This window comes from Podarcis melisellensis (genome assembly GCF_964234715.1).
Source record: "Podarcis melisellensis genome assembly, chromosome: 15".
In the NCBI taxonomy this organism is placed as follows: Eukaryota; Metazoa; Chordata; class Lepidosauria; order Squamata; family Lacertidae; genus Podarcis; species Podarcis melisellensis.
The window spans coordinates 8840456-8854188 of record NC_138532.1 but is presented as its reverse complement, the minus strand read 5'-3'; positions in this window follow the sequence as shown (position 1 = coordinate 8854188).

Below are 13733 nucleotides of genomic sequence, written 5' to 3'. Positions count from 1 at the left end.
ATTTCCAGCCTGTGACATTAGCCTGAGTTATAGAAATGACCCTAAAAGGTAAAGGTAAAGGGACCCCTGACCATTAGGTCCAGTCGTGGCCGACTCTGGGGTTGCGGTGCTCATCTTGCCTTATTGGCCAAGGGAGCTGGCATACAGCTTCTGGGTCATGTGGCCAGCATGACTAAGCCGCTTCTGGCGAACCAGAGCAGTGCACGGAAACGCCGTTTACCTTCCCGCCGGAGCGGTACCTATTTATCTACTTGCACTTTGATGTGCTTTTGAACTGCTAGGTTGGCAGGAGAAGGGACCGAGCAACGGGAGCTCACCCCGTCACTGGGATTCGAACTGCCAACCTTCTGATCGGCAAGTCCTAGGCTCTGTGGTTTAACCCACAGCGCCACCCATGTCCCAGAAATGACCCTACATGACTGTAAATAACAATAGGATGCCAAGAGTTTTAATTGTTTTTTGAATAAATGCAGACATGGAAAAGGTGGATAACCTTGTGGCTAGGTCTGAGATAGTTACTAAAGCCATTAACTGGACTTCTTAAGATGGAGGAAAGCCACCAGTGATGAAATCTGGAGGCCTTTGTAGGTATGTAGAATAAAGAAAATTGGACACAAGAATTAGTGGGAAAACATGCATCAGAGAGAGTATTGATCTATATGATAAAGATTCCCAATTAGAAAGGGAATCTGCAGAAGAAAGGCTTTAAGGCTTTGTGTTTTTGAATACTTTTAAGGTTCTCTGATACTTTACTTTTTTATACTAGAGCACAGAGATTTCTTAGGTAAATAAATGGAAATACAGCACTTGCCTATATAGATGGAACAAATACTATTTTTGCTATCCTGCCTAATAAACCTGCCTTCTGATATGGTCAAGGATGACTTTAATGAGAGGGATCTAGCAGAGGTACCGAATTCCTATGGGCTGAGGCAGTTCCCACCCCCAATGTATTTTCTGAGGGGACCAGGCCCCCTCATTTTTCAGAATGCATTCAGCTCCACCCCCAAGCTCCTCATGACATCATGTGCACAATGTTGTTCCCCCCCCCCCAATCCTCTGGAGAAGCCAGTGCCTCCTGACAGTAAGAGCTGTTCGACAGTGGAATTTGCTGCCAAGGAGTGTGGTGGAGTCTCCTTCTTTGGAGGTCTTTAAGCAGAGGCTTGACAACCATATGTCAGGAGTGCTCTGATGGGGTTTCCTGCTTGGCAGGGGGTTGGACTCGATGGCCCTTGTGGTCTCTTCCAACTCTATGATTCTGTGATTCTATGGTACCTTGTATGATGGGGAAAGCAGCTTCTTGTGTGCACAGAAGTGATATCAAACTTGGATTGAAGAAGGATTTTCTTCCTGTAAGAGAGGCTTTTCTCTTAAGAGATTAGAGCAGTACATAACAATGCAGACATGATATCTTCTGCCTGTGCATTTGATTCCTTTTTAAATAGTCTTTCCATCTGTCGAAGAGGATGTCACTGGGTCTGTCTGTGGGCACTGGGTGATGCAGAGAAAGATTCACCTGCCTGCCTCTCCATGGCAGTCTACACTTGGACTTGCAATTAGTCCACCCACTGCATTTTGTACATTTAAGATAAACTAAAGACATCTTACAGAAGGACACTCATTGTTGCAAAGGACCTTTGAAAGTCTGACTCCTGGAGCACCTCTGGGTGGGGACGCAGATGAGGTGGATGTGAGCCTCCCTATAGAAACAATCCATTCCCAGGGCATTAGCTTTCAAGTATGAGAAGGTGCTTCTGCTGTTGACAGGGGATGGACAAGTCCCATTGTCCAAGCAAAAACCCTTGTGCTAATGAGGATGCATTAGTTACCGTATTGGCCTGAATATAAGCCTCATTTTCCCCCAAAATACCGACTGTGGAAACTTAAGGTTGCGGCTTAAATTTGCAACCTAACAAAAATTGGCTTTTTCGATATCGCTGCTGAAATGGACATACGATAAAATGGAATGGGAATGGGTGTGAGTGCCTGCGGAATTTTAAGGGAGAGGCTTATATTCGGGTATTGTCTTTTTTTTTCTCTCCCCCCCCCCCCGAATTTTAAAGGTGCGGCTTATATTCAGGCCAATACGCATAGCTGCCAAGTGTCCCTTATTTGAAGGGACAGTCCCTTATTCCAGCGCCATGTCCCGCTGCTGTCCCTTATTGATGGATGTCCCTTAAATGTCCCTTAAATGATGTCCCTTAAATTTCAAAGGAAGCAGCTCCTCTCCCTCCCTCCCTGCCGGCCAGGGAGGAGGGAGGCTCCAACTGTGTTGCTTGGCTGTGTTGCTCACCCAATAAGAAGTCTAAGAACGACTGGGGGGTGGAGCTTGCACGCCTTGTGTGTGGCTAGTTAATGCAAGCTGAGGGGTTTTTTGAATGCTGGACGCCATTTTGTTGCACGTGCTGCTGCAAACTTTGCAGTGCAAAGCCAGGCTGGGGAGCCATTTTAAGTTGAGGCTGCATAGGCCTTGTGGTGCATGTGATTCAGATTCTGTTCAGTTGAACCTCTGGTTACAAAGTTGGTTGGACAGTGTTCTCGAAGCTACCAGCATGAGTTTGACCAGACTGCAGGAGGACAGGAAGACTGGAGCGCCTGGAACAGGTGAGGCTGCAGGTCCCTTATTTTGGCTGCTGGTCCCTTATTTTCAAGGCTGCTGGTCCCTTATTTTCAAATCTGTAAGCTGACAGCTATGCCAATACGGTAGATGCCAACCTTTGGTGTTGAAATTCCTAATTTAAGCATATTTGCTCCTGAAGACCTATGTTCATCAATCCTATTCAAAACTGTTGCCCACACATTCTCTCTGTGCTAATCTTCACATCTGCTTATGCTGTGAGTTCCCAACTGATTTTAGCTGTGATTTCCAACATTAATCATACTCAGAATAGACCCATTGAAATCAATGAGCATGACTCCCTTAGGTCCATTAATTTCAATGGGTGTACTTTGAGTAGAACCTAATTGGATACAACCCTATGATTTTGTGTAGCCATAATTTTTCCCCCTGTGATTTTTCCTGTTACCACCTATATAAGAATGTGTGTGTGTGTGTGTGTGTGTGTGTGTGTCAGAGAGAGAGAGAGAGGAAGAAGAGGGAGGGAGGGAGAAGGGAAAGCTCAGTGGCAGATGTGGTGCCCAAGTTATTTCTTTCATCGATCAACGGGAGCAGCCATTGCCCCTCCCAAATGCCCTGGGGATAATTTTGTATCTTTTAAAAAAATGGGTCTACTCTGAGTTGATGTCAGTTGGAAACAACCCTCTGTGCCAAGAATGTCACTGGGTAACCAAACTATGATTTTTGGGTAGAAAAAGAAGGAAAACATAGCTACTTCATCTTTAAAGGTAAGCCCTTCCACCGTCGGAAGCTCAAAAGTTGTGGATTTCACTTTTTATCAGTTATTTTAGTATTAAATTATAAAACGCCATGGGTGCATTGGCAGGAAGGCATTGTATCAATGCAGTAAATAAACTGATTCCCCAAAAGTGTGAAGAAGAAAAAAAAGTTGTGGATTTCATCATCTCTCCACATAGATTAATCCAATATTTGTTGTGCATTTTTATCGCTGAAACTTGCAGAAAATCATTGGGCCCAAGTACTTCCACCCAACACAAGATCTGTACTTGCAGAAAAGTGTGTCAAGCACTCGTTTTGCAAAAGAGCAATATGCAGCAGTACACAACTGCAAATGAGCTCAGGCAGAGTTAGTAAAAGTGCAACCGTTCTTGACATCTTCCATGGCAATTTGAAAAATTAAGTGGATTTCAAGCAGAGCAATTAACTGGGTGAACATGACTGTGATAAATATAAAAAGTAGTCAATTCCTGTGAAATAAAAGGCCTATTGTTAAGAGCGGCGGGGGTGGGGAGGTTGAATGTAATGGAACGCTAGAAAAGCCCTTATGGGAAAATCAATTCAAGGGAATAATGCAGGGATAGATGAGAAGGGGAACAATTAAATTAACCACTACTTAATTTTCTAAATAATTCATGACCAAAGATGAGTTAGGGAGCCGGACAGAGAAAGGCAAGTTCACAATTCATTATTTAACCGCTGCAACAACAAGAAACAGATTCCTGATGTCTTAAATGACTATGTCAACTAGAATTCATGTCATCAGATGCATTTAAAAAGTGGGGACTTTTCAGTGAGTCAATCTTTTAGGTATGCAAGTATCAAGCCCTTGGTTCTAAATAACTAATGAACAATATTGGCTCCTGTACTTGTGCTGAGATGATAGCAGGGGTTTCTTGTTTGCTGATTAGTCTAAGGTGATACTAGGTCTCCAACCTTTTCGGGTCAATGGGCACATTTGAAAATCATTGAGTCTATTGTGAATACTGAACACACACTGTAAGCCATTTCTCTTGGCGTCTTTCTCACCTTGACCCCAGGTATCTTGTTGGCAACTGTAACTTAACGCTCTGAAATGTTCACGAAAACGTCCTAGATCTAGATGCAGAGAAATTTGTTTGTATGAGACTTATGCCAAGTTCCAGTCCTAAAACATTGTCTACTATGCAGTCTTAATTTTCTCCTTCATGATAATGGGCTTGCAGCCTGGGGCAAAGACTTCTGGGACCCATAAAAGTCCTACTCCATAGTCAGATTCAGATGTAAAATTCAGATGAAAATTCAGATGAAAACTTGCTTTCTTCCTCTAACTTTGAACCATTCTCTGCCTTCTCCTCATCTTCTCACACTCTAACGATTTTAAGGCTTACAGTTAATGCGCTGTGGAACTGGTTCAATATAAATCCTCTAGAGCAATACATAAGGTGCAATAAAATATATTATAATTGTCATGGAAGACTTAAATAATACACCCATTAGGAAACTAGGCAAGAAGAAGAAGAAGAAGAAGAGTTTGGATTTGATATCCCGCCTTTCACTCCCCTTCAGGAGTCTCAAAGCGGCTAACAATCTCCTTTCCCTTCCTCCCCCACAACAAACACTCTGTGAGGTGAGTGGGGCTGAGAGACTTCAAAGAAGTGTGACTGGCCCAAGGTCACCCAGCAGCTGCAGGTGGAGGAGCGGAGACTCGAACTCGGTTCCCCAGATTACAAGACTACCGCTCTTAACCGCTACACCACACTGGCTATCATATCAGCACAACTTTATTGTGCCTCTCTAGCAAGAACAGAACAACAACAGGAAACTTCTGACTTCCTCTAGCTACAATTAAGTCCGTTGCCTCCTAGTGAGTCAACTATATCCCTCAGTGATTGATATCAGTATCCTTATTTTGGAATACATATCAATAACAAATTGTTGCAGGTAAGTTCCCATTTTAGTTTTTTGGGGAGCTGTTGTTTTAGTTGTTTGCAAACTACCACTTGCCCTTTGAATTTCCACCCCACCCCCAAACTGTTGCTTTTCTGATCTCCACAGATAGCATTTGCTATACAAAGAGGATCTCATAAGCACTAGGTGTCAGGATTAATCCTGCTGTGAAGGTATTTTGGTTATTACCATGCCTGAAGCAGAGGGGGGAATTATTAAATTTCAGCTGTTTCTTTAAAAGCAAAAGAATTATATGGATGATGACTTTATTATGAGCTTGGTTTGTGAACTGAAGAGCATCAAGCAAAATGGGAAATGCACTGCAGAAGGCAAAAACACTTTGTCTATTTGAGTCTATATTTTGGCTACATTTCATTAGTATTTCTAGAGTTCAGCTTATATTATTATTATTATTAGTAGTAGTAGTTGTAGTAGTTTAATAATCACCTTGTATGCAGTCAAGATCATGTACAATAAAAACAGCAAAAAAAGTTTTAAAAAACACACAAACAAAACTAAAAACCATACAGAATTGGCACTCACAGCAAATATCTATTTATCTAGCTGGCAACGTGTGTCAGAACAAATGGGCTTTAATTGTTTCCAAAACATGTGGATACAGTCAAATCTCACTTCTTGAACAGCTCCTTTGACGAACGTTTCAGCTCCTGAATGCCGAAAACCTGGAAGTGTGTGTTCCGGTTTTCGAACTTTTTTTGGAAGCTGAACATCCAACGTGGTTTCCGCTTGAGTGCAAAAAGCTCTTGCAATCAATCAGAAGCTGCGCCTTGGTTATTGAATGTTTTGGAAGCCGAACGGGCTTCCAGAACGGATTACATTTATCAACCGAGGTTTGACTGTAGTGAGTGATGTCATATCTCAACAGTAATGTATTCCACAGCAGCTATGCTAGAAGCCCAGCTCCAAGTTTCCAACTTTCAGAGGCTTCTGAAACTTTTGGAACTTGCAGGAGAAACAGACCTCATTGACCTACTGGATATGGATGATATGAGGTGATGCTTCAAGTAATCTAGTCCTAAGCCTGTATAGGACCATAAATTTTGAGTCATAAGGCAACAAAGGTATAAATGTTCACATTTATTTTGAAATGGGCCACTAAGGCCTAAGCTACAGATTTGGCTCAGTGAGGCAGTAGAATAGGGTGCCATGTGTCCTGCTATCAGAAGGGGTCCTCCACTTGAAAGCTTGTCTGATCCAAGGCCAATTTAAAGAACCAGAAGAAGGGTGGAGAGTAGGAGTGCCCTAAATGTTCCCCAATCAGCAGGCAGCATTTGGAGTGCAAACTGGGCAGGCACACAGATTACCTGAAGACAGCCTTGTTTCCTACTATGGCAGCAGGGGAGGGAAATGATTTTCAGCCAGAGGGCCACATTAACCTTTGGGCAACCTTCTGGGGGCCACATGCCACTGTTGGACAGAGCCAGATACAAAAGTGGGTGGAACAAGAGATTGTCTTTCTGCAGTAGATGGAATTCCAGCCACACAGAAGCCAGAACACATACACACCATATTTGTCTCTATCCTTTTTCAAAGCAGGCAAGCTGCACTATCACAATTCAAGGACACAAATCTAGACAGGGGGGGAAATACACGGAGAAGGTTCAGCATAATCAGTGGCTCGTGTGACTTACATGATTACATAGGAAACAAGGAGGGAAGGGTAAGGGAGATCTATATCAGGAACAAAGGGGGGAAAGAAAACCAGCCTTACCTGATGGTTTAAGTGGGAATCAAAGGCCATGGGTCCCCCCCACTCTGAATCAAGCTGGGAAAGTGTAGAGCCCAGAACATCAGGGGGCAGCCCCTGCCATTTCCTCCCTAGGTGCGGGAGGAGACAAGTAACATCACCAAGAGACTGTCAGAGAGATGGCATGTTTGGGGGCTGTCGAGGAGGTGGCAGATCCAGTCTCCAAGGAGTTTTCAGCAGCAGCAGCAGGTGATACATTCCTTGGAGGCTGGATAGAGTGCCCATGTGAATCCTCCCACCCAAGAAGAAGAAGAGTTTGGATTTGATATCCCGCTTTATCACTACCCTAAGGAGTCTCAAAGCGGCTAACAATCTCCTTTTCCCTTCCTCCCCCACAACAAACACTCTGTGAGGTGTGTGGCTGAGAGACTTCAGAGAAGTGTGACTAGCCCAAGGTCACCCAGCAGCTGCATGTGGAGGAGCAGAGATGCGAACCCGGTTCCCCAGATTGCAAGTCCACCGCTCTTAACCACTACACCAAACTGGCTCTCGCTTCACCTTGCCTCATGGGTGGGCTGGCCCTGATCTAGTCCAACATCTGTTCCCACCATAACCCACCAAGTGTCTATGGAAAGCCACACAAGCAGGAAAGTGGGGAGTACATAATACTATTTTAAAATCCAACTAGGGAGATCTCACCTCTAGGAAGCTTCCTGATGTAGGAAGGAGCGAGGAATCCCACCAATAGCCAGGATCAAGAGAAATTGGCTGAAAGTTTTCTTTTTTAAGTGTTCCATTTATAAAGGAGAAGGGAATGCTCTTTCATCTTGTGTATCACTCATGTAACAGAAACACTGCAACTTTAATATCTAATATGAAGGGGAAAGAAGAGTAGTCATGTTTGATTGCTTTCCCCCTAAATAAGTGCAAACCAGCCAGACAACATAAACCCAAAATCCTGCTGCCTCATAGATTTTTATTCATGAACATACAAGTAGCTGTCAGGACTAAAATCTTTGGCCGCTTATAAAAGAGATGCGAAGAGGAGCTAAGGGGGTCAGGTTTGCCTATCAGGAAAAGCTGCATGAATCCCTGGGGTGGAGAGGCAAAGCTACCAGTCACAGTGCCTGGAGAAAACCTTTTCTGTTTGTCATTTTGCAGCTGGAATAGGACCTTTAATTGGATGGACATCCCACTTATCAAGAAAACTCATTTTCCAAAGCCTACCAAGATGTTGCTAGAAATTGTTGTTGTTTTTTGCTCTGGGGTAGAATTAAATAGGCCTCCTCAAGCATTCTGTTTCTGAAGGCAGCTGTCATGGGTTCCATGACACCAATTGGGTCAGGTCAGGGAGGGCAGGATCCATCAGAGGAAGTGGAAGATCCAGAGTCTGGAGGGGTGGGGGGCCTGAGCATGAGCTGGGAATGTCCTCTGCCCCATTATTGCTGGACATCACGAAAGGAGATGCAGAATTGTGTGGGCCAGAGCCCGTCCTGCTTTCAGAGAATGGTTGCACACTCAATCAGCCTGAGGTCAGATGAGCCCGAAGAGGACTCAGAAGGAATCACTCAGGGCCCATTGCTAAGGACACAATGCTCTTTGCACTGATGCAAACAGACCCAGATCACCTGCCAGAGCATGTGTTTGCAGCCTCAATCTTTTTATTCGGGATGCAAAATCGTGTTCTCCTTCATGGAGAGAACGTGTTGTGGTGGGGTCTAGCAGGAAACCCCTTCTTGGTTGCTGGGCAAGACCATTTGGATGACCATGACTGTGATTGGGCTAAATTGGGTTGTTGGGGAGATTTTGATGTTACCATTTAGAGGGTTGGCCCGAAGGTTATATATTCTTGGCACGCAGCTTGGTGCAGTCTCTTTTGCTGGGTGCACCGGATCACCCACCTGCCTTCCCTAATTTTAGGGATGTTGCATTTGACATTGCTATGTCTGTCATGGGGTTGTCTGCTTTGGGGCAGGGGCCTGGTAGGAGTTTTGTCCATTTGGCAGATTGGCTGGTGCCATTTGGTTTTTGCCTGCTGCGTAGCAAATCGTCACAACTTGTAAGGTTGCGATTAGGCATTAGTTAAAATATGGTGGGTGGAGGGGTAAGGGTTGGCTGTGCCTGCCCCTCCAATGCTGCTGCTGCTGCAAGGGAATTCCATTAAAGGAATCCGGAAGTCAATTCCGTCCTGGGGCGGGGACAGATAGTCATAACCAGTGCCTAAGCAACCACTCATATTATGTATTTTAATAAAGTTGTGGCCAAAATTATGCCAAAACCTTAAACAAAAATTCTGTGTGATTTATGATTTATTTAGGGGGTGGCTTGGGGACCTCAACACGCAACTAGGCAAACAACTGGTCCCACTCTGCTCTTTAAAAGTAGGGCTTTTAAAAGGAGAGCTGTGCCAACATCTTAGCTATCACCTGGTCATGAACCTTAGAACTAGGTTGTAGACCTATGAACCCTGCTGATGCTGAGGCTGTGTGCTGATTTCCTGAATAAAGCTTTTGGGCTTCCTCAAACCAAGAGCCCAAGTACTATGTCAGGGGAGGGGGAGCCAGGAGATAGAGACAAGGGTCTTCGCTCTTCAGTCCCTCCTCACATTGCCATTGCCATCAGTGTACACAAGTTGATGGGTGAACAGCCATAGCTTTGTGGTAGAGCATCTGCTTTGCATGCAGAAGTTCCCAGTGCCAATCCCCATACTAACCAACTCATTTTTGAAGAGCAAAATGCAGCACACTTATGTATGCTGCTTTCCCTAATATATGCCCGTATGCCCACGCTTAACCCTAGTACAGGCATTGCAAGCAATGGCAAGAGTGAGGAGTGGCCCCCTCTTACCTTTGAGAATGTTATGGATTGATCGCAGAGGGCAAACAGGGCAAGGGTTGCAGTGTCTTGTAGAGGAGGATAAAGGAAACCAAAAATATGGTGCACAGAAGACTCCTTATTCAAAGGCCCCACATTACTCATAGCTGGCATTGTGTTAGCAAAGTCGCTTAAATAACACAGAGGAAATAAGTCCAGAGAAAAAAGTAATCCTGTTACGCTGAGCTAGATAATCTTTCTGAAAAGATCTCAACGTTAAGTCTAAACAAGAGTTTATTTCAAGCTGGGAACCTTTTAAGAAACATTTAAAAAACAGTTGCCATGACCTGAACACGGTTGTAGCCTTTGAGTAGCCTCTGCAAATAATTATGTTAAAGGAAAGTGTACACAAGCTTTAATACTTCTTTCAGTAATAAAGTAGTTACATTTCTGTAACAAGTTTATTAAAACGGAAGAAATATGGAAAGGACGGGAAGTCACAAGTCAATGAAGAAAATTTATTGTTAGAGAGTTTGTAGCTATGTTGTTGTTGTTGTGATGTTTGACAATTTTGATTTATAGATAATGAAAGAATGTTTAAGTTGTACAGATGTGATGATGAACAATAAAGCAGGAGAAAGGGGAAAAAAACAAAAGAAGAAGAAAAAAGAAATCTTGAAAACACTTTATTGAAGAAAAGCGGTATATAATTTGAGATGAAATAAGCAGAGAGGGGTTGGGTTTGGTTTTTTGTCTTTCTTACTTCAGGCCTTGTACATAGGATTCATTGAAAAAATCTGGTAACCTTAGTTTACATTCCTGCCGCAGTGGTACCTATTTATCTACTCGCACTGGCATGCTTTTGAACTGCTAGGTTGGCAGGAGCTGGGACAGAGCAACAGGAGCTCACTCTATTGTGGGGATTCGAACCACCAACCTTCCGATTGGCAAGCCCAAGAGGCTCAGTGGTTGAGACCACAGCGCCACTTGCATCCCCTCGTTTTAGTTCCAACACAAAGCTAGGCAATCCCATCCAGGCCATTTCAGAAGGCGGCACTGATGTCTATGGTTGCACACCAGATTAGATCCCAGTCACAGACCTAAATGGAACATCCATATCTCAGTGGCAAGGCATCTGTTCTGCATGCAGAAGGTCTCAGGTTCAGTCCCCAGCATCTCCAGGCAAGACTGTGTGTGTGTGTGTGTGTGTGTGTGTCTGTGTGTGTGTGTGTGTGAGAGAGAGAGAGAGAGAGAGAGAGAGAGAGAGAGAGAGAGAGAGAGAGAGAGAGCCTTGTCTGATTCCATATAAGGCAACCCCTTACATTACTGATTCCTGGTTTAGGGTTTCTTAGTCTCTTCATTTTGATGCTGGCATATAGAAGGGAGCAGAGTCGATCTGGCTTCTCAGTGCATATGATGCTAACTGTTTGAGAATGTCCACAGTGGGCCTAAGTAGCTTAATTTCACAGAAATGACAAACTGAACAATTTTGCGGAACGTGACTCTTCTTTTAGCTCATGCAAAGAGGAGAGAAAAATGCCCATTTTCAATATATATAAAAAACTATATCATTTCTCTAAGTAACAGCGGCTAACAGAGGTTCATTATCTACTCTAGCGGGTCCTGTCATTTACCTATCGAAGGTGTGCGATGAAAACACACATAGCAAGTTAATGTGCATTTCAGGAGGAAACAAATCACTATGAAAATTAGTGGCTGCCTCGTTTATCACTTACCTCTCCATATTCCTCTGGATTAAAAAAAAATTAATGTAATTCTAAGTGCAGTATCATTTCCATAGGAATAATATTCTGCATGAGAAAATCAAACATTCATGGCTGCATCTGAGGCTTTTTACACTCCATAAACCTGCTCTGAACTTGGGTAATAGTAATAGAATTATATAAAAAATAAAGGTGATGTTCTTCATGAATACAGTATATTCATGGGGGTCTAACAAAGCGGTGAAGTTTGCATCACAGACATATAATCTATTGGGTTATAACTGATTAACCAGAAAACCCATTTAATTCAGTTTTTGCCTCTTGGGTCTTTGACTAATGTGTTCATTATCCAATGAAATTTCTAACTTGGAATATCCTTTGATCTCTCTCCCACCTTTTAGTACCTTCATTAAACTTGGGGTTGACCAATTTCTCAACCTTTTCAAGAGCCTCCAACAATAATACATTTTCCTCCCTCTTTGTAGCAAAAAGAAAGGGGGGCGGGAGAGAGAAACAGAACTGTATCATATTTGCACTGTAATAATTTGGAATACGTTTTGTATAGCGTGTTCTCCTTCATGGAGAGCACGTGTTGCGGTGGGGGCCGCCAGGACACTCCAAAGTTGGGGGCGGGCTAACTGATTGTTGGCCACTGATGCGATTGGGGCTTCCCTTGTTGTTGGGAAGAAATTAATGTTGCCATTTATTGATTGACAGCCAGAAATGCTAAAACTCCTTGCACGAGGCTAGGGCTTCCTCTTTTCGCCCGTGCAGCGGATTGCCTGTCCCTCCATCCCTAGAATAGGGTTGTTCGCTTTGACCTTGCTATGCCTGTCATGGGGTTGTCTGCTTTGGAGCGGGGGCCTGGTAGGAATTTTGTCCATCTGGCTGATTGGCTGGGGCCATTCGGTTTTTGCCTACTGCGTAGCAAATCGTCACAACTTGTAAGGTTGCGGTTAGGCATTGGTTTATGGTTTGGTTGGTTGAGGGGCATGGATTGGCTGTGCCTGCCCCTCTAATGCTGCTGCTGCAAGGGATTCCGTTAAAGGAATTGGGGGCTAACTATTGCTTGTCCACTCTGTCAAGGGGGCTCGGGCCATAGCAATGAGCTCCTGGTTGCATTTGGAGTGAGGGCAGGTTCCCTGCTCCGCGTAACCCCCAAGTGTATCGCGCATTGTGCGGAATGTCAGTCTGTCCCCCATGGTGGGGGCAGATAGTCGCAACCAATGCCTAAGCAACCACTCACAAATTTGTATTTTAATAAATTTCTGGCCAAAATTATACCAAAAACCTTAAACAAAAATTCTGTGTGATGTGTGAGTTATTGGGGTGGACCTGGGGACCTCGACACGCAAATCATGTAGCGCTAAGCCCAGGTTTGCTATCCAGTATGTACATGCTTTTCTGATAATCCATTTCATTTCTTACATTTTTACACTGGATTCCATCTTTTATTTCCTCTGTTATTTATCAATGGATCACCTGTCTACTGCTTAATAAGCTCCTTACAAAAGAAACACACACCCTCCAAAAATGTTAACACATCTACATCAAAACTCCTTCAAAGCCAAAAAATAATTAAAATACTAAGTGTATTTTAAATCTAGGATTGTACCCAGTGCTAGTCCTATGCACAGCAAACACCTTGAAGCTGGTGAACATCACGAACTTAGGTTTATCTGAGTATATATTCTATCTTTATCACCAAACTCCGAATATAATTGCGCGTTGTATTAATTAACATTATTTTTTAAATATATTAGTGGCCATGTGGTGATTTTAGCCTATAAAGTTTATTGTTTAATGTCTTAACCTGTATATCAAGGTACTTTTATAGCTCTGTTTAGAGTAGGTAATGTCTTGATAATATAAATGTTTTAAGTTTTTTGTATTAATCCAGCATATTTTCTTTTAATTGTTGAATGATCCTGTGTACGTTGTGGCAACCTTTGGCTATGTGCAATAAAACTGACTGACTGGTATTTTCAGCATTTGCATTTCCAAATGTGATGCGTCATGCACCTTTAAGCATTTCTGAACTTTTGCAAAGGCAATAGAAGTGTGACCTTAAAAGTGAACATTAGAACAAATTGTACCCTAAAACAAACCTTTTTTTTTTTTGCATGTTTTCTGAGCCGGGAGCTATGCAGTGAAATTCATAGAAGTGCAAAATCAAAGAATAATTGTGTGTCAATCTGCGCAT